Source organism: Triturus cristatus, chromosome 9 (genome assembly GCF_964204655.1).
Source record: "Triturus cristatus chromosome 9, aTriCri1.1, whole genome shotgun sequence".
Taxonomy (NCBI): domain Eukaryota; kingdom Metazoa; phylum Chordata; class Amphibia; order Caudata; family Salamandridae; genus Triturus; species Triturus cristatus.
The window spans coordinates 1,215,290,956-1,215,312,627 of record NC_140592.1 but is presented as its reverse complement, the minus strand read 5'-3'; the positions used below and the strand labels follow the sequence as shown (position 1 = coordinate 1,215,312,627).

Sequence of the window (21,672 nt, the reverse complement as noted above, 5' to 3'; positions counted from 1 at the left end):
AGCATACATTTTGGAGAGATATTTAGGCTTAAAAGAAGTTGTAGCCGTGAGAGTGACCTTTAAAAATGCCAAGATGAATCTATCGGCAGATTCTTGGAATGGGGGTACGCTAAGGAATCCTTAGATAGAGCATTGACTATGACAAGCCATTCTATTTAAGGCATGCCACAAAGTACAGGACCCAACAATCAGGCGCATAACAGCTTACAGCAAGCAAGAAAGGCAGTTGAGATACATCATAAGGAAACACTGGTTTTTAATTCATGGCGATCCAGCTGGCTATAATAGAGAAAAAGTTTTTGAAAGTGTACTAGCTGCAAAGCATGTAACTTTGGGGTCAACACAACAGATACATTATTCCGTTGCAAGACACGCCTTTCATCATTAAAGGCTTGTTTAACTGCAGGATGGAATATGCAGTATATGTTATGGAATGTGATTGTGGGCTGAGGTATGTAGGCAGCACAAAGCTGCAGGTCCAGAAGGCACAGCAGCACCTTAGAGGATTAGAAACACTTCTCCTTCTTATCCAGTAGTTAGGCACTTCAGTGAACATCACCAAAGTATTCCCAATTGCCTCAAGAATTTTGTGATTGATGCAATCCCTAGGCAATGGTGTGTCGGAGACTGTGAAAGGCTATGGAGAGAAACTGAAGCCAGATATATCCTTAATCTGAATCCAAAGTCACCGAATGAACCTTGTGGAAGAGTTATACGTATTCTTGTAGATTTCATATCAGGCAAGCGGCTACCCTTTCTTTATTTTATAATCAGTACATAGTACCACATTTAACATGGTTTTGCTATACAAGGTAGAAATTACAAGATGGCAATAAATAGGTATGCAAGTCAAGATTAATAATTTGAACTATGCAGAAATTCTGGTGCAAAGGTGCGCGAATATGCAAGATACTACTGCATAGTCACAATACAATTAGAGGGGCAATTAAGAGTAGGCCCACTAGGGCATAATTTTATTTACTGGTGTAATGGGACCTTAATTTTGAGGACAAGCATAAACAACTTGATAAATCACTTGGTTGCTACATTTCGGAAATGCAAACAAATTGATTCATTTATGGGCCCACAGTGGCATGATGAACAAGTTCAGCGGTTACATCATAAAAGCAATGTGCACGTTAATTGTAGCAACATATGAAATGTGATTGAGCAATGAAATGCATGATGATTCTGGCTCTAGTCCCACATATGGTTGTTATTTGAATGCTCTCAATAACATTCATTAAGTGCCCTGTGAATCTAAACATTTTTTTTACATATGTGTTAATTTTGTGGACGCGCGATATTAGTGCCTCTCATGTGAAATACCATACAGTGTTTATCAATACCTTGTAAAGTGCAGAGGATTTATGTTTGGTGAATTAGTCAAATACAGGGAGCTAAAAATTGTAGATAGTGATATTTAATTTGTTTTAAATGTGTTCTCCTTTAGTGAATAATTGCATTCACAATGAGTGACAATTGCAGCATGTAAAAACTGTTTTCGCGTTTTGCACAGTCTGTCTTCAAGCTTTGTGAATCATGTTGTCATTATATAATAAGAAAGTAATGGTGCAGCGCATGTGTGAAGAAGGCCAATGTTTGTCCGAAACACATAATGCTGGATCATTGCGGAATAAACTGAGAAAGCATACAAATTGTATATATGTGTGTGTGTATATATATGTATATATCACTGAAAAAACCATAGGTTTCAGGGGCATTATAGTTAGCTGGACATTTCCCTCGTACAAAACCCTAGAAATTCCCCTGTTATAGTTAGTTCAGCTAACTGTAACTCGAGCCCCCGCAATGCACTGCTGATGACGTCACATATTACATCACTCATGACATGGTCAGTGACATCACTGAAGACATCACTGATGACATCTCAAATGACATCACTGATGACATCACTGATGACATCATCCATTGAGTATGTGTTTCTGAACAGTTTTAATATGTTTAATATATATAGGGAAAGGCCTGTTGAAAAAAAAAGTGGGTGTACAAGTGTGTGAATGGATGATTTTCTAGGTGTGTAACTGACTCTATAAGTGAGTCATTAAATGTATCTTACTGCAGACTAAACTGTGTGAATGTCTGTATGTGTCTGTGTGTTGGTGTATAAGTGCCTGCATGGTTTTGTGAATAGCTATATGAGTGTCTATGTGGGTTATTGATTGGTTGTCTGAGTATCTGTCTGGGTGCCTGAGTGTTTGTGTGGGTAGGGTGTGTGTGACTCTGTGACTAGATGTGTGAGTGGGTGATTCAGTGGGTGCATGGTTTTAAGAGTGCATCTGTGATGGACTGTATGGTTGGGTGAGTGTATGTATGGGTGTGTTAGTGATTGAATGTATATCTCAGTTGTACATGTGTCAGTAACTACATATGTGAAACGCAGTGTATATGTGTGTAAGAGTATATAACTATCTATATGTGAGAGTGTGTGATTTTGGGAGTGGCTGTATGCGCCATAGTGCAAGGATATCTGTGTCATGTGCTGTTTGTTTTTCTGCAGGAAGACACAGAATTTGTTAGTATTTTTATGAGTAAGTGAACTTGAGTGTGTTTAACTGTATAGGTGAGCAAATTGGACTGTGATTTAATTATTTGTATGACTGTCTAGATGTGTCAGTACCTCAATGGATGATTGGCGGTGTGTGAGTGTCTATATAGGTGTATAAATGCACAGAGTGACTGTAAGTATGAGTGACTGTACAGGTGAGTGAGTGGACATGTATGTAGACCTAAAAGTCAATGAGTGGGTGTGTAGTTATTGGTATTGGAGTATCTATGGTTGTCAAAATGGCCGTTTGAAATTTTGAGTCGGTGTATCAAAGGTTATATTAGGGTGTGAGAAGATGCACTAATTTATCACATGGTTGACGTCATCAGTGATGTAATTTGAGATGCCATCAGTGATGTCATCAGTGATGTCACTGACCATGTCATGAGTGATGTAATCTGTGATGTCATCAGCAGTGCATTGCGGGGGCTCGAGTTATAGTTAGCTGAACTAACTATAACGGGAATTTCTAGGGTTTTGTACGAGGGAAATGTCCAGCTAACTATAACGCCCCTGAAACCTATGGTTTTTTCAGTGAATTTCTAAGGTTTTTTAAATGCTAATTCCTAACTATAACGTGCCTGAAACCTATGGTTTTTTCAGTGAATTTCAAAGGTTTTTTAAATGCCAATTCCTAACTATAACGTGCATGAAACCTATGGTTTTTTCAGTGAATTTCAAAGGTTTTTTAAATGCTAATTCCTATCTATAACTTATCTCTGAAGATATCATGTTTAATGATTTTGATTGGATTTCTATATTTTTCAAATTCAGTGTGTCAATTTAATTAATTACATTTTTTTTAAATACTTTTTTATCACCATTTTTTAAACGTATTTTTTCAATTAATTCTTTTAAAAATTAAAAAATATTATTTGAACTTAATGGGTTTTTCAAACATATTTTGTTATATTTTTCAAAATATTTTTTTAACTATATGTTCAAAACTTTATTTTATATATTTTTTCCATGTTTTTTGGAACCGCTCACCCAACGCGAGAGAATCCGTGCACCCAACGTGATAGGATGCGCGCACGGTGCGCGCATTTCGCCGTGTTTTTTTTTTTTTTAAAAGGGGGGCCCCTGGGGGTCCTTCTAGGACCCCCTAAGCACCTCTAGAGGGTCAGAGTATTTCCACTCTGCCCCCTTTATATGTTTTACACACTTTTTCCCCTTGCTTCTTCAGCCTCGCTTCTACCGAGGCAGAAAATGGCCGCCAACAGTTCCTGGTTTCGAATGTAGAGAGACACTCGACAGCCAATTAGAATTCAGCGCGCGATCGGGAGGGTGCGCGCTTGGTTCGGGAAGGGTGCGCGTTAGGTGCATGTACGGTCCGCGGATCCTCCGCGGCCATAGATATCACTAACTTTTTTACCCTCATTTTCTCAGGAACTACTGAACAGATTCACACCATATATGCATAAGGCACGAGTCCGAACTGAGGGCTACCTCTTTGCCAAATTTGGTGTCATTCCTTTCAGCGGTTCGGGCTGTAGCTGCGACAACAGATCCTATGGGAAATTGCATTGGGAAAACGCGTTTTGGGACCCCCCTTTTTTCTCGGCCCCCGCTTGACGAATCGCCGCGAAACTTTCAGGGTAGGAGCGGAGCGGAGCTGGCCAAAGTTTGGACAATTTTGCGAAGATTCGTCAATCGGCGCCAAAGATATTCCCAATAGAATGTTGCGGATTTCCTATGGAAAATAGGTCCTAACTACAACTATCTACTGGCGACTGCCAGTAGATTATATATATATATATATATATATATATATATATTTCTTCCAAAGTTTGTCCCCAAAGCAAAGGCGCACACGAAGGCAAGCGGACCCAACTGTAGATGAAGAGTCCTTTATTCAGCAAACAAGAAGCGCACTGAATCATTTCCTTTGGCCGTTATAATTCTTCCAAAGTTTGTCCCCAAAGCAAAGGCGCACACGAAGGCAAGCGGACCCAACTGTAGATGAAGAGTCCTTTATTTGGGGACAAACTTTGGAAGAAATATATATATATGTATATATGTATATATATATATATCTCCAAACCAGTGCTCACTCTCAGGTAAAAATGGGCAGGACACAGCTCCGGGTTCAGATCAAATGGATTTATTGAGCATTTAACAGCGCTTTCTTCCCAAAGTCCATGAAACGCTTGGCAGACGCGTTTCAGCCGATGTGGCTTTTCTCAGTGCCGGTTTCATTGGCTGGTCACATCACCTGGGGTTGTTTAAATTTCTGCCATGACCACTCCCAATAGAGTAGTCACTCAGACCATCCTCCTGTTTAAAGGTGTGTACTCCTCGTGCTCTAATTGCAGGCAACTGCATGCTGGTTCATGTAGTCCATTCGTGGAAGCCCATTGAGTAATTGAGGGAATCCAAACACCAAGTGGTGTCCCAATCATGTTGGCTATGGGTCACACTCCGCCGCAGTCGCCATAAATGAAAATGTCATGCTCAGACCAAGTGCAGAGGATTTATGTTTGGTGAATTAGTCAAATACAGAGAGCTGAAAATTGTAGATAGTGATATGTAATTTGTTTTAAATGTGTTCTCCCTTAGTGAATAATTGCATTCACAATGAGTGACAATTGCAGCATGTAAAAACTGTTTTCACGTCTGTCTTCAAGCTTTGTGAATCATGTTGTCACTATATAATGAGAAATTAATGGTGCAGCCTAGGGGTCAGGGTGTTTCTACCTTGCCCCCTTTTTGTTTTTAAAAATGTTTTTTTTCTGTGACTTGGTTCAAGCTGAGTCCCAAGATGGCTGCCAACACTCCTTGGTTTGAAGCGTTGGCAGCCAGTCATATCTTAGCATGAGATCAGAAATGCTACGCATCAGACTATATTGTATTTCCTATGATACATTTGTCAGAAATATTGAGAATACTAAGCACCGTGTTTTAAAGCGGGGGTATGAAACAAAAACATTGGAAAAGGCTGAGAAAAGAATTGCTAAAGTAACTGGGAGTGACACCTTGAAAGGGATTGGGCCCAAACTAACAAAACCGTACTTGCTGTCATTTTACATTGAGTATAACACATGTAGCAGCAGTATTTATGGTATTTTGAGAAAATATTGGAATCTTTGATTGATGTACCTGGACTCAAGGACGTCATTTCCAAAAAGCTAAAGCTGAAGCTGACGTACTATAGGGGGGTGATAATCAGGACTCAGCTTTGTCCCAGTTACTTCGTGACACAAAAACCCTCTACGTGGCTTTCTAGTACAGTAAAGGGTTTCTATACATGTAATGACTGTAACGAATGCACTTTGGGAAGAGACAAGACAAAGTCCTTCTGTTACAACATGGCTAGAGTATATGACATTAAACATCACATAAACTGTAAGAACAGATTTGTTACATACGTTATGGGCTGCCCATCTAACAAGATATATGTGGGTAGCACCATTAGACCACTTAAATTGCGTATTCTTGAACATATTCGTGCTATTAAGAATGGTGTCATGAATTATCCTCTGACCTTCAACATACGAGAGCACCATGCCGATGATATGAACATTTGGTTCATGGGCATTGATCACATACCGCTTAACCCCAGGGAGGGGGATAGAGAACTGGGAGAGGATGTAGCCTTACAGCTAGAGCAGTCAACATCGAAGCTGGGGAACCGGGTTCAAGTCTCTGCAACAAAGCTCAGCATCCTGTGATTCTGGGAAAATCACTTAATCTCCCCGTGCCTAATAAAAAATAATTGTGTCTTTGTGTAACGAAACTAGTGCTATGTAAAGCGCTCTGATATCCAATATCTTCAGGTCTAGTTCGCGCTATATAAAACTCTAAAAAAATAATAATAATAACCTCTCTCTGAGACAGAATGAAGGAAGTTGGATTTGCAAATTGCGTAGTGTGGAATTGGGTCAATATTCCAACGAGGAGTTTCACTATTTCTTGTAGATCAATTGTGCACGTTTTACAACTGATATGTATTTGTATGCTAATATACTGCTATTCCTTGTGTATGTGCGCATACGATGTAGCCCCAAAGGTTGTTTGCCTTTAATGGATCTGTAACACACTGATCCCATCGCCCTTCTCGGGCCTTAACCCTTTTGTGGGAACATTTCCACTTTTTGCCTTATGGATTTTTCCTTTGCGGACACATTTATGGTTCCCGCATCTTATTCACCTATGGGAATGTCCCTAGGCATTAACTTTATTTTGTACTTTTTCATATGACCAGCTGGTTGGACTATGATATTTATTCAATCATGTAACTATCATGGAGAGTGATAGGTTGCGGAGAACAGACCCCATCCCCCTCCCCAATAAAATATCACTATGATTGTGGTGGTGATAGTTCTTTACTGGTCATTTGTTTATAGTACAGCCTCCATATTTGTCTAGTCTCACTTTCTGATTTGTAGTTTGTATCCCCACCGTTGTTACGAATAAACTTACTCCTTGTTATCCATGGGAATTGTCACATGTATCAATTTTAATTTGTATTTTTTCATATGACCTGTCGGTTGGACTATGATATTTATCCAGTCATGTAACTATCCTGGTGAGTGACGGGATATGGAGAGTAGACCCCCCTTCAAATAGCACAGAGATTGTGGTGGTGACTGTTCTTAACTGGGCACTTGTTTATAATACAGCCGCCATATTTGTCTTGTCTCACTTTCTGATTTATAGTTTGTATCTGCACCATGGGTTACAGTCACTCTTGTTCCTTGTTAATTTGTATGCATACCTCCTATTTTTAACCTTTAATAGGCTATGGTCGCATGGGCAGACCAGCTCTCCCAATATGGCAGCGCCAACTAGTCACCTATTTATTACTTTATTTATATGGGTTTATATGTTATCTATTCCATATATTGTCATGCGCTCCATTGTTATCAATAACCTATTATGCGGCCGGTTAGTTCGGTTGAGTACTTCCATGCTTATCACCAATTATGTTCATTCGTGACCGCAATTGTAGGCATCTTCTTTAAATGTTTGCGGTCCATGTATTTTTCTATTTAAATTAATCTGGTTACATGGGTTCATTTATACACTTATCATGGCAATGTTACTTGCCAACGTTTCCTTGATGTGTGAAAGTTTTGTTCTTATCTTTTCGATCTCCTACTTGTCGGCTATTGGTGGACACATTTGCAGACCCCTTTCCCTAAGTTTGTGGTTGACTGTTATTTTTTGCTCCTTTCCTTTTTACTCACTTAACATGGCCATGATGTTTGCCAACGCTTCCTCCGAGTGGGAACGTTTCGCTCTGACTCTTTCTACCCCCAATAAGGCGGCCATTTTGCGGTGCGCCCTCCAGTCGATTGAATACATACTGAATCGTTATACGCACCCACACGGGTGAGTCACATCATTAGCAGCCGGTAGGAGCTTTAAATTGAACGCCAAGTTCATAGTTACGTTTCTTCAAATTCGCACCAACTGCACACGGCACGGAACCCTTTGCCTTTTTGGTTCTTGGCACTCCTAGTCGCTTTTCAAGGGGTGAATGATGACTTCCTCTATTTTTAATCTTATATTTATTTGCCGCCTGTACACTTCCTTAAAAATGCTTAGGGTTCTGACAATTTATATGGGATCTGTTATGCTACTTGCAGGCTAAAAACACCCTACCTGGATCAGTTTGACCCCTTTTTTTTAAGGAAGGTGAATTTATTTGCATTATGAACTTGGCTATATTTATGGATTTATAGTTGGATTATCATAATGAGGGGAACGATAACTCTTGGTTTCTACAATCATGCAAGAGACGATTACGGATTTGTTCACATAGTGAAACTCTCAAACACTGTTTAAATGTTTTTCCTCTTTCCGGAAAGGTGCCTATATTGGGGATTATGTACCCTTTGGCCTCCTAATGTAGAAACTTCTGGAGTGGAATTAAATAAAATATTCACTCTATTATTTACCCATTTACATGGTTATGCTCCATCAATGGGACTTTTATTTAGTAAGTATCTGAAATCTTTGGTCTTGATTTCTGTTGGGAAATAAGTGAATTTTCCCTGGGATAACCATACATTTTACATTTTTTATGTTTTTGGCATTAGGGCTCTGAATATCATGATGTGCTGAGATAGTGCTCCAGCGGAAAAGGGCAAATTTACATATCCTCCCTGCGTCACAGACCCGTCGTCACACTAACTCATTCACACAAGCATCCATTGGTGGGGCCCATAACACCAACACTCATACGTCTCACTTCAAGTCTGCACACAGGAGGAAAGAAGTGCTGGACATGTGGGGCTACCTTATTACCTATAGAAAGAAATATTTACAGTATTTACATATTATACATCTGCACTTATAGAATCCTAACTTTAACATCAAGGCACTCCACCACTTGGTCGATGGACCAATTAGTTGGACTGGTTGATGGTGATTTAGAACCAGCTAAAACACATTTAAAGTCTCAGAATCCTTAATCAATACCCTCTAAAGAATCACAAACTCGTTCTTTGTTAATAAATGTTTTGTTTACCTAATTAAATTCACCTTCATTGGCATGCTCATCATTATAATCAATCAGAATTTCAATAACATTAGCATAAATCAGTATGACAATTATATTTACCTAATCTCTGATTTTGGCGACCATTCTCCCGTAAACTATTAGCCCTGCATAAATCAAATCTCTTCCGATGTAACCCTCCAATCGAATGCAGGCTACAACCCCAATCAGTCCGGGCAAAAAGTTATTTTCGCTCAGCACGACACAGTCCCAAATATCTCCGGGAACCCAACACTTGTGCAAGAAAATCGGTCAACGGGATTCGGATCACACTCCTGGAACGCATCAACCCTAACACCCTTCTACTAACCCCCCTTTTATAATGAATTTTGGGTAACATGCTACATTTGCTGCATTGGAAATGGCTCTGATTGGCTAAGCCATCAAAATTTGCAATTTCAGACTGCATTCACAAAGTTCCTTGTTTCTCATGCTCTACTGAAGATGTCATCCCATGGTTTGGGCAGTTCTCATGCGAAAGGGTCGGAAGTATCAATATTTCGGCTGCTAGGGACAGGTGTCCTTTGTCTTCTCTGTCAGTCATACTAGTTGGGCTTTGACAGTCCTCCACGTTCCTATCCTTGATGAGGAACACTGTGACTCAGTCAAAGGACGCCTGGATATCTTCAGTGCCATCCGAGTCTGCACAGCAGACATCGCGCTCACACGACGTGTGGCCACTTCTGAACTCCATTTTGGATATTGCGGCCTAGTAGACCCGAATGCCAACTTAAGCGAAACAAACATAAAGAATAATTAATATACGGAAATGAAGATTCTAATGTTTAAACCCCCACTAATCCCTTTATATATTAGTATTTTCCTAGCTTATAGCAACATTTAAAGCAATAATACTCACCATTTCGTCCCATCAGGAACGCAAAACATCACAAAAGCAATATAAACCATGCAATTTTCTATATCAACACAATCTACCGTTAATATGCATACCACAGTTATTCATTAGGGTTATTTGCCATGCAATTTGCATTTAGTCCCGCGTGAAATTCGTGTTTATTAAGGTGTGAGGTTGATTAATTAGACCACGGCAAACAATTAATACACGTTAATAATTAGAAAGTTACGTAATTAGTATTTTATCATGCAAAATAGAGAAGGTATACAAAATTTCGTTTTACCTGCTCCACCATAATGTGCTGAGATAGCAAACAGCTCTGACAGTTGGATGGGTGAAATAGAAGCACCACCATTATTTATATCGTTTGGATTTTCCTCTGGACTGTAATCTATCTTGGCACTTTGGCCCCTTTCATTTTGCTTTGCCCTCTTCACACCAATGATACATAATTGTGATCTGACAGTGTTAATGTCCATTCCGCACTTGGACGGCTCAGTCACTTGGGGGCATATGTATCAACATCTCCATTAGCGATTCTCAAATAGCGATTCTTTGAGAATCGCTATTTGAGAATTGCAAAACGGGATGCATCTAAAAATTAGCACAAATTTTGCGAATTCTTAAAATTCCTTAATTGCGATTAGCAAATTGCGAAATATGCAATTAAGGAATATCTTCCCATTCATTCCTATGGGCCAGGAGGCCCATAGCAATGAATGGGAAGTCCTTCTCAATTTGCGAATCGCTATTTGCTAATCGCAAATTGAGAATCTTTTCAAAGGTGCAAGGGTGTCATGATGACACCCTGATGCACCCCTGAAATCAGCATGTGTGCACATATGGCGCACATACATGCCCCAAGGGCATGTATGTGCGCCACATGGCACTTTGAAATATGCAAAAAAGTGCATATTTCAAAGAAGTCGCAAATTACCACCAACTTGAGGTTGGTGGTAATTTGCGATTTCTTAAGGAGAAATGGCACAACTTGGGTGCGTGTTACATTGCATTTAAGAAATCGCAATTTGCGATTTCTTAAATGCTTACGCAAACTTAAGAAATCGCAAAATTAGCGATTCCTTAAGATTGCGAGGCTGAAATGCCTCATATCTCATTTTGCGATTTTGTATTCGCAAACGCTGTTTTTTTGCGATTCGCAGCGTTTGCGAATACAAAATCGTTTGATACATATGCCCCTTAGTGTAATAACAATTATTACCTTTTTGATATCCCCACACTTTGTAGACTTTTTCTATTTTTCTACCTTTCTTCCTGCTATTTTGGCCTGATTTTTGTAACTTTGGGAGTACCTCTATGTGTGTTCAAACAAGAGGACATATCACCATATGGGGCACATCAATGTGTCCCTGGCTGTGTGTTTTTTAAGGTGTCTTTTAATGGTATATGTATTTGTAAAGATGTTTATGTATAGATTGTTTGATTCATGTTAGACTATATCTTTTTTCTGTTTGACGGTATCAAATCTGTAATATGCGAAACGTTGTGGTCTTGTGGTGTTTTGGACCACATAAGTCGATTATAAATATATATGTACTTCTGTGTTTATGTTTGTATGTTGTGTTTGTAGTTATTTGACATATTTATATATATTTATATATGTCCCTATATGTTGTTTTACAGCCCTGAAGAAGTCCAGTGTTCTGGACGAAATGTCTCTTTGAAAATTGTATTGAACTGTTTTGTTACTTTCATGTCAAAAATAAAATTATTGTATGGTGCACCTTTTATTTTATTTGAATCTGTATAGTCCTGGTGTTGGACTGCACCTTGGCAGCAGGTTCTATAATTGTGACACAAAAAATGGTGGAGGGGGGACAAGGAGCTGGATCTAGGTCCAGTGACTCGTTCTCCTAAAAAGTAGTATTGTTGCTGAGGGTAGTCACAGTTCCTAAGGAGGAGTAAGGAAGAGAGAGATAGGTGCCATTCTTTTAAGATAGTTACAAAGGACAGTGTGTCCCTATCTTGATGCCCTCACACACCCTGAAGGATGTCATGCTTCATTATTGGGCGATTCTCCTCGTCGGGCCGGCGCTGCAATGCCCTACGGGTCCCCCGAAGGGGCACTTTTTCGTAGATCTTTTGAATGCTTTAGCCATATGGGTGTGTGTGGGTCTGAGTTGAAGTGGTGTTAGGTGCAGTATTAAAATATGGCTAGAGGGGTGTAGAAGTAAGTTTAATGGGAAAAAAAACCTCTGTCATCAATAAAAAAACAAAAGGTTGTGTGCTGCTCGATGATAGCCTTCAGTAGCTAGACAAGTGTAATGTCCGTTTTGGACATGAAGAGGGTCGGCATGTTTTGCGCAGTGTGATGGTCTCAGGAGGAGATCCCATGCGCTTCTTCGGGACCAGATGGAAACTGAAGGGAGTGCTAGTGCAGTGTAGTTGCCTAGTAAAATGTCGTAGTGCCACTCATGGGAGTTGTAGAATGATTTAATCTAGACCGACAAAGGTACAAGAAAAGAAAAACATACAGTCAACGTAAAGGAACCCAATCATGGAGTATTATCTCTGTGTGGAGCGGAGGTCCCCCATTGGTCAACCGTAAGCTCACAGTGCAGCCAACTACTCTTCTCACCCAGTCATGCAGTTACCGGGTGGCAGGGGTGGGCTGGTATAATAAAGTTGTGAAAGACACATAGGTACATCTTAATTAATATACTGATATCATAGAACCCTTACTTCTAAATGATGCAACACATAACTCTTAGAGCGATGCATAGTGGGTAAAATGAGCGCGTAATAGTGCAGAAAAGGCCGTCTGGGGCTCGTGAAAGTGTCAAGGGTAAATTAGCATATATGGTTAACCATTGATGGCAAGAGCTCAGACTACACTGTGCTGACTGAAGGTTGTATGGGTAGATCCTGCTTACCTATTCAATGTGAGCACAATGTCCCATAAGATTCGGCTGAGGGTATGCCGTCGCAATCTGTGCAGGGAAGGCAGCATTAGTCAGGGCATACACACTGGGGTATTACTGGAGCAAGCGTGGTGGAGGAGAGAAGCGGTACTTACAGTTATGCCGGTTTTAGCAGGTGCTTGAACCTACCCGACCTCTCGCCGCCTTGGAGGGTGTTCAGTGCGGCTCCTTCCGTATTTGTGCCGGGCGCCCGGTGAGGCCAGGTCCAGGGTACAGAGTCCAAGTTGTTTACAAAAATAAAAACTGAGGAGGGGGTGCCCAGCCTCATCCGGTTGGGGACAGGCGCAGACGGGCCCGCCCTTGGCCCGGGCGAGCCCGCGCTGCGGGAGTCTATTGGTGCCTTTGTGCATCTAGGAGGCGCCTCCTCCTCCCTCTGGACAGCAGTGGTGGTGGTGCAAGCTGGGGGACCGAGTCCTACCACAGCACAACAGGAAAAACAAAGCTCCGGCCTCTATGTGTCCTCTAGCAGGTAAACAGCGCGTTGAGATCCTTTTGCCTCCACATTGACAGGTGATGACCTTAACCGGTCCCAGGATGCTCGTTTCTAGTCCAGGGAGGACCTAGCTTGGCAGTTCAGGTTGGACTGTTCCCATGGGGAAAAGGGTCAAGACGGATTTGCATATGGCGGGCCCAAACTGGGGTGGCTAGGTGAGAAAAAGAACAATGGATTAAACCCAGATCTTTGTGACTGGGGGTGAATGTTTGTATTGTTCAGCATTCCGTCCATTATTTGTTCCTTTTGCATCCACATTGACTCTGGGCATTCAGACTTTAATCCCAATGTTTTCGGAGCAAGCATTTTTTCTGACCCTGATGATTCTGAGGCTTATTGGACTCCTACCCTATTGCATTCTGGTAGTGCTTCAAACCTTTTGTTGGCACCTGTTGTCTGTGCAGTAGAGTATTTGCCTTTAATGGGGCAGGCACTTGGGGTGCCTGTGAGACGACGTTTGCATTTCGGAATAAGCAGCCTCAGATTTTCAATGGTTGATGATGGATGACAACCTTCTGTGCAGCAATCTGTTCTCTTTATCTTAGCCAGGGTTTACAGTGGTAACAGATGTGCTGTCTCTAGATTGAGAGGCCACCTGTTCGAAGTCAGGATCAAGTGTATCTGATCACCGAAGGAACAGCTCCATCATATCAATCTTTTGCAGTTGTGTTCCATCCGACTGGGCCTCCAGGCTTTTCTGCCTTCTATTGGGGCAGGTCAGTTCAAGTCCTGATGAATAACATGACTGACATCTGGTACTGCAACAAGCAAGGTGGAGTGGGGTTCCATTCCTTGGTTCTAGATGCTTTGAGGCTGTGACAGGGGCTGGAACATCACAGCCATCTGATGGATGTCCTCAATGAAAGGGCGGAGAGATTCATTAGGCCGTTTTATTAATCACAGGTGGCATCTGCACACGGCAGTGCAGAGGGTATTTTGGTCCAGTGGGGGTGCGCTCAGGGTAGATCTGCTTGCAGCTTCTGAGAACACTCAATAGCCAATATTTTTCACTCTAGAGTTTCCTCCTCTAGTCCCTAGGAGATACGTTCCACTTTCAGTGGGACTCATGCCTCTTTCTCACATCTCCTCTGCAACTGAATCCACGAGTCTTGAAGATGGTCAGATGAGACCAGGATCAGCTCATTCAGATAGCCCCCACCTGGGCTTAGGGGATCTGGAACTCTGGGCTTTTGAATATCCGCATATGCCGTCCACTTTGAATGCTTCTTATGGAATACCTGCTGTCCTAGCAGCAGGGCAGAGTCCTGTATGTAAACATCTGCAATCTACACCTCCATTGGCAGAGATTGAGCAGAATCAGCTAAAATGCTTCTATTTTCCTCTACCCCATTCATTATACTGTAGTGGGACCTCACTTTAGTTTGGCATTCTTGATGTGTGCTTCTTTCAAGCCTCTTGATAGCATTCCCTGAAACTTCTGACTCTAAAGACCATTGTCAAAATTGCAATCTTTTCAGCATGTCGCTTCAGCAAGCTTGGAAGTGTTCTCTCAAGGCTCTGTATACCATTTTTTCCCCAGACAAATTGGTGCTTTGGATGCGTGCATCCCTCCAAAGAGCAGAGACTACACCTTAGGTTCCTAAGTGGTCCCTTTATTTTTAGGTCTCGCCTAGGTAGTGCTTGCGCTGTCTCTTTGAGACATGTTGTACTCATTTATGCACTTAAAGCTCAGCCCATCTTTTCAATTGGATCCTGTTACTGTTCTTTCTTATTGGTTGCCTTTAATTGGTAAATATGCTTAGTAGTCTTTCCTTTTCTCTTGTTGTAACCTCCCATGAAGACTGGCCTTTTTTGGTGTTGTGACTCTAGATGTTTTTTATTGTAGCCTATGAACACTATTTTGTTAAATCACTTTCTCCTGACTGCTGTAATGTTTGCTCCCTCCTGGCTGCTGCTCCCACTTCACTTAATCTCCTGTGCTCTACCCACAACAACACCTCCCACAGCTTTATTCTGAACAGCTGCTCTTTGATTCCTCTCATGTGCTGTAGCTGGCTCCTCCTTCCTACCCCTCCCGCCCCCGTTGACGACGTGATGTGGACCTAATTTTGCCATATATGGTACTGCACCCTGCAACATGGCTAAGTAAAAAAACATTGCCATTTATAATGTCAATAGCTCCAACAAATGCGAGACCTATTGCATTTGTAATGTTTGTTACATTGATATGACTGATGCGTACTGAGTGGACTATGAGCTCTTGGTTGGATTCACTGGTGCGAAGAAAAGCGGTTCAAAAATGGACCTTATCACTCTGGATTGTCATTTGTTAAAAGCTGTTCTGTGCCTTGACCATGATGTATCGTTCTGGGTGCATTAGGACCCATTTCCCCAAGTTGGAGGCTGCTACTAGGCCCCGACTCTGGGTGTTCCTGTTTTGTACATCTGATAGGCCACCACATGGAAATTCATCCTTTTATTTACGAGGAATTACTGTAATAACTTTCCGCTCTGCATGGAAGGTCATTTTGCTCATTGGTACATCAGACCTTTCTTGTGTAAAGAACATTCTTCAGAACCACTTAGAGGGGCCTTGCTTTGGTTCGCCAGGTGAGACATTTGTGGTTAGAAGTATGCATCAGGAGAACAAGTTATTTGTCTTTGGTAATGCTGTTTCTGGTGGATACTCTCTCTTGTCTAACTGCACATTCCTTTTGTAGGATACTGGCTCTTTATGTAGTGGACCAAAAAGAGGTACACTGTGTAAAGAGTCCAGGCAAACCTCAAAGAAATTACAGAGGCACAAACGACACCCCAAATGCTCTCCTTTGTGGTAGTGTGGGCGAGCGGGTAGGCATATCAGAGGGTAGTGCTAAGCATTTATTATTGCACACACACAGACAGTAAGTGAGACACACACTCTATAAAGAAATCTAACACTAATTTATAAAAATAACACATATTTTTATACATTTTTAGACACCGTGAACTTTGTTATTGGGTTAGTACGTTTTTAAAACTGTAGTTTTTAAGAAAAACAGTTTTTGGTACTTTAAATCATAATTGAAGTCCTTCACGGTAACGTTAAGCAATGGAGAAAACATATGCTGCATGCTGTCACTTAACGACTTACGGGACACTTCTCCTAGACTTAAGGTAAGTATGGGGCAAGGTTCAAAGTAGTACCAACAGGTCACCTCGGGCGGCACTGGGATGGTCGGGTGCAGAAGTGATTTTCCGCTTCGGGTGCACAATGTTATCCTATGGGGGAAAAACATGTACTGCATTCAGGCCCTTCACAGCGACTTACTGGACGGATCCCCTAGACTTAAGGTGAGTATAGGGCAAGGTCCAGGGCCAGAGTAACAGGTCACCTCGAGAGGCTCTGAGGTGTCCGGGTATAGAGGTGTGTTACGGCCCAGGTGTCCTATTCACTTTAATGGCGAATGGTCAGGTTGTAAACAGGCTGCAAGCTGGGACTGGGAGACCAGTCAGGCTGAACCAACAAGGTGGCTGAGGTCAAACAATGCTTGGGGATGTGGATACACCTTTGGTCCTCTTCTCCTCGAGCCTGGGCGGCCGGTTGTAGAGGTGTTCTGAGGCGTTGGGCTTTCGTCACCAGAGACACTTGCAGTAGACGGGGCCTGCACAAAGAGGCTGCAGGCGGTGTTAGTGAGTCCACTGTGGGCAAGCCCAAGGTGGGCTTGGTCTCTGGCGGGTCGGGAGACCAGGCTTGCATCACTGGCCTACTTCAACTTGGGCTAGGGGGCACGGGTTCAGAGTTGCTTTCAGGTGTGGGTTTCTGGCGGTTCGGAGTCTTTCTCAGGCCACTAAACCTCTACATTCAGTCAGACCACTTCCACATGGTCACTCTCCAACAGGTGCGTCTACTACTTCAGCAGGGCGACTTTCTCTCCACACTGGATCTAAAGTACGCCGACTTCCATATCTCAGGTTTGTGGTAGATGGTCAACACTACCAATTCAAAGTCCTCCCGTTCGGGATCACTACAGCACCCAGAGTCTTCACCAAATACCTCGCAGTAGTTGCAGCCCACTTAAGGAGACAGCATATTCATGTCTTCCTTTATCTGGACGACTGGCTCATAAAGCCAAATCACACAGCAGCTGTGTGCAACACACACACACACCACAATTCAACTGTTTCACAGCTTGGGATTCACAGTAAACCTCGCCAAATCCCATCTCCAACGTCCAACATACAACAATACTTAGGGGCTACAATAGACACTTCAAAAGCTCTAGCATACCCCAATCCAATCAGGATAAGCGCCATACAGGCTCGAATCCAAAAATTTCAGCCTCAACACTCACTACCAGCACGAGTGTTCATGCAGTTAAGCGGGGTGATGGCCTCCTGCATTCTCCTGCATTCTCCTAGTCACTTATGCAAGACTCCAAATGCGTCCCTTACAGGAATGTTTGGCACGTCAGTGGAACCAGGCTCAAGGTCAGCTAACAGATCTGGTGTTGGTGGACACCGCACCCATCGCTCTCTGCAGTGGTGGAACACACAAAACCTTTCCAAAGGGCGACCGTTCCTCGACCCGGTTCCACAAACAATGCTAACAGCAGACGCATCGGTCACCGGCTGGGGAGCTCATCTTCAAACCCATACCGTCCAGGGCATGGACCCCTAACAAAAACAATTCCACATAAACTAACTGGAATTATTAGCAATCTTCCTAGCGTTAAAATCTTTTAAGCCTCACCTCTTGGGCAAAGCTGTCCTGGTCCATGCAGACAACGTGACAGCAGTGTACTACATACAGAAACAGGGGAGGACACACTCTCTGCAGCTTTCACACCTAGCTCAAAGCATATGGAGATGGGCCATTCCGCAAAACACATATATCTCCTTGCAGAACACCTCCCAGGGATACACAATCAAATCGCAGATCTGCTCAGTCGTCAAGCACAGCAGATCCACGAATGTGAACTTCATCCTCAAGTTCTTCTTCCATTCTTTCACATGTGGGGCCACCCAGAAATAGATCTGTTCGCCACACACCAAAACACAAAATGCCCAACCTTTGCGTCCAGGTATCCACACCCATTGTCCAAAGGCAATGCGATATTGATGAATTGGTCAGGTAAATTTGCTTACGCTTTTCCGCCTCTCTCACTCATTCCACTAGTGGTTCGGAAACGGACAGCACTCCCTCACAATTATCCTGGTTGCTCCAACATGGGCCCGACAACCATGGTTCACAACCCTATTGGAATTAACAATAGTTCCTCATCAAAACTACGTCTCTCATCCAAGCTTCTGACTCAGAACCATGGAGAGATAAGACATCCAGATCCCAATCAACTCAACCGTGCGATCTGGCACCTGAGGTCTTAGAGTTTGGCTACCTAAATCTTCTGCCAGACTGTATGAACATCATTAAAGAAGCTAGACACCCTACCACAGCAGCAAAATGGAAATGGTTTGTCATTTATGCACAAACAACAAAATCAATCCACTAGATGCTTCTATTCAGAACATTATTTGCTACCTCTTGCATCTACAACGATGTAACCTAGCATATACATCTATTAGGCTACATCTAGCTGCGATAGCAGCCTATCTCCAAAACAGACAGCATTTGTCTTTGTTTCTAGTGCTATCAAAGCTTTCATGGAAGGACTTAAGAGAATAATTCCACCCAGACTCCCGCCCTCTCCTGTGTGGAACCTAAACGTGGTCCTTACCAAACTCATAGGTCCCCCTTTTGAACCTCTCCACAAATGCGAACTACAGTTCCTCACTTGGAAGGCAGCTTTTTTGGTTGCTATCACATCTCTCAAGAGAGTTAGCGAACTCCAGGCATTAACCATACAAGAACCATTTTTACAAATTCATCATAACAAAGTGGTTCTTAGGACTAACCCTACATTTTTACCCAAAGTCGTATCTGCCTTCCATCTCAACCAGTCTGTTGAACTCCCAGTGTTTTTCTCTCAAACAAGACTCAGTGGCAGAACAAGCTCTTCACACGTTAGATGTTAAAAGAGCAATACTCTACTACATTGAAAGGACAAAATCCTTTAGGAAGACCAAACAACTCTTTGTGGCTTTCTCCCCACCTCATAAGGGCAATCCCATCTCAAAGGCAGGAATTGCAAAGTGGATTGTTAAATGCATCTAAATATGCTATATCCAAGCCAAACGCAAACTAACCATTCCCCCTAGAGCTCATTCCACATGCAAACTAGGGGCTTCTATGGCATTCTTAGGGAACATTCCCCTAGATGACATCTGCAAAGCAGCAACTTGGAGTACACCACACACCTTCACAAAACACTATTGTGTAGATGTGCAGGCAAAACAACAAGCTAGTGTGGGCCAGGCTGTATTAATAATACTTTTTCAAACCACTGCAACAGATACAGGTAGCCACCGCTAAGGAGGTAAATGCTGTACAGTTTATGCAAAAGTATACAATCTGCAGATCATATACCTCGAACGGAAATGCTACTTACCAGTATGCATCTGTTCTTGGCATGTAGAGCTGCAGATTCGTATACGCACACCCGCCTCCCCGGATACCTCTATCTGTTACAGTACTATCTTACTTAGATACATTATACATGGACATCTCTTTCTACTTCTTACTACTCCATTGTAGCCCTGCGTGGCAAAAACAATCTAAGGATGGAGTCGATGCCCATGCAACTATTGTTCTAGGGAGGAGTCACCTTCCTCGTGACTACAAAGACTTCTTCCAAGACAAAAACAAAGTGCAAACATCCGAGCCCAACACTAGATGGCAATGTATGCAAAAGCATGCGAATCTGCAGCTCTACATGCCAAGAACAGGTGCATACTGGTAAGTAGCATTTTCCATATATATGTTTTTCGGAGTTTTATATGGTGCAAACTTGACTCGAAGGTATCGGGTGTCAGAGAGCTTTACATGAGCACCAGTTGCATTACATAAGGACACATTCATTTTTGATTAAGTAATTTGCTCAGAATCACAGGATGTTGAGCGTCATTCCTGAGACTCGAACCCGGTTCCCCAGATTTGAGGTCAACTGCCCTAGCCGTTAGGCCACATCCTCTCCCCGATGTACAAGCCAGACAACAAGCACTAGTGGGACAAACGGCTCTACGCACATTAGTTCAAGCAAATGCACCATCTGATGCCTGAAGCCACCGGAAGAGGAATACTTCTTTACAGTTTATGCATAGCATGTGTATCTGCAGCCAACACATGCTACGAATGGAGTATGTTACTTACAATGTAAGCATCTATTCGTAGCCTGTAGTGCTACAGAGTCACATGCACCCTCTTGCCCCCCCGGCAGGTATTAGATGGTGGCACATATATGCAATAATATTCAGCATATTCAACAGCACAAAGCTAACTTAGCAGACTATATCCTCACTTCTTGTATGGCAGGTAGAAACCATTATAAATTAACAAAGGACCCGTTGAACATGCGCAATGCCTCTAGGAGGAGTTACGACGTAGACTATGAAAGATTTCATCAAAAAAAAAAACTTACAGAGTCCGAGCCCAACAATAGATGGGAGGATTGTGCATAGCATGTGAATCTACAGCATTACACGCTATGAATAGATGCTTATAGGGTAAGTAACATACTCCTTACATGTTTTAAAGGTTCACTTCCTTTATTCTTTTCCCTTTTTTCCTATCCCCCTTCCTCACCTTGTTTTTTATTGTTCCCTGTTTTATTTCTTTCCAGTGTAAACCCCCTAAACCCCCTCTGTTGGTTGTTTCTCTTCATTTCCAATTTTATCCCGCCACCCTCTTAAGCCCCAGCTCGTTAACTCCTCTTTTTTTTAAACATTTTTGTGAGAGGCGCGGTTTACATCTCCTAAACCCCTTCTTTATGCCTACATGGTCACACATGCTGCATTCTCTCTTGCTTCTTTTTCTTTTTGTACCCCTTTGTGTTTGTTGCATTTTCTCTCTTCCTCTCAGTCCTAGTTTTGTCTTTCTTTCTGAAGGCTGTGCGCTTTAGGAACAGATGTTGTACTTTCTGATCCCCACTACCATTAACTAGAGGTTTCATCAAACATAGCAATATTATAATGAGAAAAAGACAAAAGTTTTGCAAGAAAGCAAGAGGTCTTAATCATTGCCTCACATTCCCATCAAAGCTGTGTTTTCATTCCTCATTTTATGAGGGGGGAAAGAGATGTTTTGCATCTTTGTTCTGGATAGGCTTGTTTAACAAGCATTAGCAAAGCCAATGAATCTAGTTTGTAATTTGAGACCTGACTAAAACACTTTAAAAAAGGTTGCAGCAGTGAAAAAAAGAAAACAAATGTATTGCTTTCTGTGTAAGAAACATTTATGATATAAAGAAT

At 42.2% G+C, this 21,672-nt stretch overlaps 1 protein-coding gene across 6 annotated transcripts in view; it reads left to right on the top strand.

The window, feature by feature from the left end:
* The window catches only part of DCAF4 (DDB1 and CUL4 associated factor 4), a 291,122-nt gene that overhangs the window by 139,560 nt on the left and 129,890 nt on the right, over nt 1-21,672 (top strand). The gene's annotated exons all lie outside the window — the stretch shown is intronic.